The sequence below is a fragment of the Cupressus sempervirens genome, chromosome 5, assembly GCF_028749045.1.
Source record: "Cupressus sempervirens isolate cs-2001-9-10 chromosome 5, ASM2874904v1, whole genome shotgun sequence".
Lineage (NCBI taxonomy): Eukaryota > Viridiplantae > Streptophyta > Pinopsida > Cupressales > Cupressaceae > Cupressus > Cupressus sempervirens.
Window position 1 is genome coordinate 810664949 of NC_143122.1, and position 5730 is coordinate 810670678.

The 5730-nt window shown below is 35.9% G+C and overlaps 1 pseudogene across 1 annotated transcript; it reads right to left on the reverse strand.

Moving 5' to 3' along the window:
- Positions 1 to 3414: 3414 nt before the first annotated feature.
- LOC149558358 (calcium-binding protein KIC pseudogene) lies at positions 3415 to 3976 on the reverse strand (annotated as a pseudogene). The gene has a single exon (XR_016365026.1). The product of XR_016365026.1 is annotated as a calcium-binding protein KIC pseudogene (transcript).
- Between the last annotated feature and the right edge of the window lie 1754 nt (positions 3977 to 5730).

Genomic DNA, 5730 nt, shown 5'->3' on the forward strand with positions numbered 1-5730 from the left:
AGTTGGTCGTAACAAAAGTATCTAAAGGAAAGGTTGAGTTATGAAGAGGAAACTACAAATGGACAATTAATTAGTTGGACTTTGACAAGATACAAATTGTTTAAATCATGTTGCAAGTGGAGAAGATAGCAACATTAAAGCCTTGAAGAAGTGATCAAAGACAAACCAAATGTGTAGGCTTGACCAAGCAACAAAGCAGAAGATTAAGGAACTTATAGTACATGGCAAGTGATGCTAGTGTTGACCGAGCCAGAGTATGTGCCGAGCAAAAATAGGCTTGACCAAGCATCAACATTAACTAAGTGATGGTGTATGTGTCAAACAATAAATTTAGTAATGACCAAGTAACCCAGTGATGACCGAGTATTAGAACATAGTGTTGGTCAAAGAACAACATTTAACAATTTGTGAGAAATCCTAATTTCCAGCTGACTAAGTTGATTTTCTTGGAATATGGAAAGCATGTTAAAGATAAGGATGGATGACCTAGAACATTTAAATCAAGGGAAACCATATTTGCATGTTTCTATGCAAGAATTCAAGGAGAAGTTTGGAGAAGTTTCTAAAAGAGAAAAAGATAAACAAGAAGGTGGGCAGATTCATTGTATGTGTTGAATCTGATTGTAACCCTAAGATCTATGGTGGTATTTAAGTAGCAAAAGATCATAATTGCCTATTTAAGAAGCTACAAGGGCTAACTTTAAAATAAAATAAAAAAAGATGAGTTGAAGGTTGGAGAAGTTGTCAATACTATTGATTGGCAAACTTAAGCAGAAGGTTGAGATGAGTTGAGTAGAGGTGAAGAGTGATTGCTTGAAGGGTTGTCAAGTGAATCAAAGACTGAGATGATAATGAAGGTCAGATGGTGAATCATCTTGTGAGCCAAACTGAGATCTATATTTGCAAAGTGGGTTGTACTTGACAGATCAAAACGTACTATTACTTCCTAACGATTGTATCAGTATTGAAATCTTTTAATCAAGGTTAACCTAATAGTCATATTTATATCCTTTAATCAAGGTGGCATTCTAATGGACTGTTCTAAAGTCCTCTAACAAGATCACTTTTAACAAGGTGAATAAATCATTTAACAAGGTCACATTTAACAGTGTGTTTTGTAAACCTTTAACAAGGTTGAGCTCGCTTCAAAATAGTGAAAAGATTGGTGACATGTTACTAGTGGTTTTTCCCAAATTGGGTTCTCGCGTTAAATCCTAGTGTCAAACTTGTGTGAAAGTTATTTGTGGTGATTTATAGTTTATGTTTACATTATGCAAGTTTGTTACATTTAGGATAGTGGACTGCAAGTAAATGTCACTAAAAGTTGACTTTAGAGACCGAGCTATGGAATGTTAAGATCTGAAGTAGTTCAAGTTTTTGTTTGTTTAATGGTACATATGGACCTTGGATAATGGATTCACCCCCTCCCCCCGCCCTCTTAGTTATTCTAAACATTCTAACAATTGATTGGCCTTATATCATCAACAACCTATGGTGGATTGATGACATGATTGTTGATTATTTTTGGTAATTCAATTATTTTTACCTTGCGAGCTTAAATAACTAGTATGTTGTTCTTTTCTAACTTTTGTACTCTTTGTTTAAGTGTTTCTTCTTAAGTGCCCCTTGTGGGCATCATATTGAATCTTGGAGATGCATCTCCTCTTTTATTAAGGGATCTCCATTGAAGGGCCAAAGAATTTCTATATAATATCTGCTATGTTGAGGTATCTCCAGCTAATGGGGCAAAGAAAGAGCCCACTACTAGGTACGAGGGCACTATAGTAACCTTGGCATTCCTCCCTTTAGACACTTGAATACATATAAAATGAAGACCAAAACCAATCCAAGCACAAGAAACCCAAGGCTATTCATAATGCCCCAAAATCCCTCCATGTTGTAGCTTGTTCTTATGTATTCAAATCTCAATAGATTAACTAGTGAGAATTGCCAAAAGTAGCTAGTTTTTTGTGTGTTTTTGAATCTCAGTAGGATTGACTAGTGACACAAAATTGCAAATTTATGTTAGAAATATTGTAGGAGACATTAGACAACCAGATGTACCCCTATGGAATTACAGTGCAAGATGGTTTTGAAAACCTTTAACAAGGTTGAGCTCACTTCAGAACAGTGAAAAGATTGGTAACATGTTACTGGTTATTTTTGTCAGATTGGGTTTCCACATTAAATCCTAGTGTTAAACTTGTGTGGATGTTATTTGTGGTGATTTATAGTTTATGTTTGCATTATGCAAGTTTGTTACATTTAGGATAGTGGACTACTAGTAAATGTTACTGAAAGCTGTCTATAGAGACTGAGCTACGTAATGTTAAGATCTGAAGTCGTTTAAGTTTTTGTTTGTTCAATGGTACATATGGACCTTGGATAATAGATTCACCCCCTTACCCCCTCCTTCTCAGTTATTCTAAACATTCTAACAATTGATTGGCCTTATGTCATCAACAACCTATGGCGGATTGATGACATGATTGTTGATTCTTTTTGGTAATTCAATTATTGTTACCTTGCAAGCTTAAACAACCAGTATGTTGTGCTTTTCTAACTTTTGTACTCTTTGTTTAAGTATTTCTTCTTAAGTGTCCCTTGTGGGCGTCATATTGAAGCTTAGAGATGCATCTCCTCTTTTATTAAGAGATCTTCATCAAAGGGCCAAAGAAGTTCTATATAATATCAGTTATGTTGAGGTATCTCCAGCTAATGGGGCAAAGAAGGAGCCCTCTACTAGGTAAGAGGACACTATAGTAACCTTGGCATTCCTCTGAATGTATAAGATGAAGACCAAAAACCAATCCAAGCACAAGAAACCCAAGGCTACTCATAATGCCCCAAAATCCCTCCATGTTGTAGCTTGTTCTTATGTATTCAAATCTCAATAGATTAACTAGTGAGAATTGCGACAAGTGGCTAGGTTTTGTTTTGTTTTGTTTTTTTTTTTTGGGTATGTTTATAAATCTCGGCAGGAATAACTAACGACAATTGCACAAAATTGCATATATTGTAGAAGACGTTAGACAACCAGCTGTACCCCTATGGAATTACAGTGCGAGATGGTTTTGCGAAAAGTTCGTATATGCACGTGAATAATGAGAGTCCTATCATCTAATATTTTGATCAAATAATATTTTCTCAAAGTGGTCAATCAAATTGAATTTAATCTACCAAACCTATCGGCTATACATGGTGCAAGCTCTAGTTGTGTACAACCATTCATTGAGATAACTGAAAATCACCATCTTTCCCGATTAGATCTATTTGATCTGGTTCTTCCATTAGAACCAGAATATCCTCAACACACCGATACCACACAAGGCAAATCCTAAATCAGCATTGATACAGAAGTTGCCGTCACATCTGATAAAATAAACAGGATTGAAAGCCAGGCCAGATACAATCTGTAACAAAATAAATACAACTAAACATTTCTCTGAATTTTAAGATTTACAATCATTCATTGTTTCTTCCAATTCATGGATTATGGCTTCCTGGAGCCAATTTTCAGCCTCCGCCATGAAAGAAGGGCTCAGCCGAATCATCAAAACGCAAAATTCGTGCTCATTCAGAGCTCCGTCACCGTCCAAATCTCCTTCCTTTACCATCGCTTCTATTTCCGAGTCTGTCAAAGATTCAACCCCTAAAATTGCAGAATTTTTCCTCAGACTTTCGACGGTGATCAAACCCCGTTGCGGATCCGCCAGTAGACGAAACCCTTTACACAGTTCCTCCATAAAATCGGGTTCCCCCAATTTCTCAGCCATTACTGGAAGAAAATCCTGAAATTCCTCCATTTCTCTTGTAGAATTTTTCTTGAGTTCTTAGAGAGTAGCAGAACATGAATTGAAGAGCAACTGAGAAGGGGTGATATAAGATTTCATCACCGACGCCTTGAGGAATCGGGAAGCTTAAATTAATGAAAAGAAATGGATAGGAAGCTGCCGTCAGCGTCGCCGTCCCGCCGTCCATGACCAGCTGGAGATAAGTTGGATTCTTTATAAAGAAATTTGTAGGAAAATTAGTCGGTGACTGGAAATTTCTTAGTTGCAGACTGCTTTCTGTCGCCCTCGTGACCATACGAGCTGCCAATTTCCTCGAACTTGTCGTGGAGGTACGCGTAAATTCTGCGTGAGTTGACGTACTTTTGTTCATATTGGGAGGAGATCTCCTGCACGGTCACGAGGAGCTTCCAAATAAATTGTTTGTTTTGTTTATCCTTCTATAAAAAATTGTTAAAAGAAAACCATGTTAGCCTCAATAAAAAATGTAGTCAATAAACATTTGACGTATAAAATGGTATGAAAGGATACCCACATTGTTTGCAATTAATAGGAAGATCACTTTAACATGGTAGAGGAAACTTTGAACGTTGTTTTCTATTAAATTCATTGCATCATGTCTCTGTGAACTTTCCAACTTGTTTGTTATCAAATTCATTACGTCATGCCTTGTGAACTTTCCAACTCATTCCTCTCTTGGTTTTTAAATTGTTAGAATAACTTGTTCTTTTGGTATATTCCTTTCATTAATGGATTATATCATTATTTTTTTCACTAGAAATCACTTTTGACCAATTAGGGGACTAGTTGTCAATGTTCCAATGATCGTTATGTCTATCCCATAGATCCCATAAAATATCATTCATAAAAAGTCCTAAAAAATGATAGCACATGTACAAATAGCCAATCAAACATGCACTAATAGTTGATCGTTTTTTAGCTTCCTTGGTTGTTGATTGGTCCAAATGTGCAAAAAGTATTATTTTTTGGTGAGCAGCTGTTGGGGGTGAACATATTGGATTGTGGGTGAACATTTTAAAATGGTACTTCTATAACACTTCACACTCCAAGTTCTACAGAGAGCTTCGTAAATGTGGAAAAATTGAAAGGTTAGCTAAAACCTCTTCACTCACCTATAGAGGTTCACGGAAAAATGGCAAATTTTGACGTACGAATTAGGAATTCTAGGTGGCCAAAGTTAGCTTAGGTTCTACCCTTATGGAAATTGAATTGTGTGTTTTATAAAAACTTAAATGTTGTGGGGTTGGATTAGTTTTTCCTAATTTGTATTAGATAGTTATAAAGGTGGTATCTTATTGTTTGTTTGTGGGATCAATGATGAGGATAAATGAGATTATGTTATTATTAGTGTTGTTTTAGTTTGTAGGGATGGATGTAAGAAATCAATGATAGAAGGTGATTTAAGACATTTGTTTGGGGCAAATGACATTTGTCATTAGTTTGGTTATTTATCTTTCTTTTTATTTATTTTATGAACAAAACAAGGTGGTAGGTTAATGGGCCCTTGGTCTACTAGTGAAATTGAGAGGTTCTTGATGAGCCAACTAGGGATCAAGTCTTATTGAGTGTAAGGCTTCAACATCAAAATAAGGGACATGGCTGAGATCCTGCCTTGCCTATGAATTTAGCGAATAGATGCCCTTTAATTCTTGGCTCTTAGTTGAGGATGTTCAATCAAAAGGTGTGTTCTCCAGTACTAAGTAGTTAAAACATTTTCATGGATGACCTCCATTAAAAAAAAAGGTGTCAAGCCTTTTAGAAAATAAGGTTATGTGCCTTAATCCTTTCTTAAGATTACTCAGTACTTCACATTGGTAATTAAGAAATCCTAATCATTGTGATTTGTGATAAAATATCCTCATGATTGGTTCATCCCTTTAGGTTGTGAAGGGTATTCATATTTTCCTTTGGCATTACT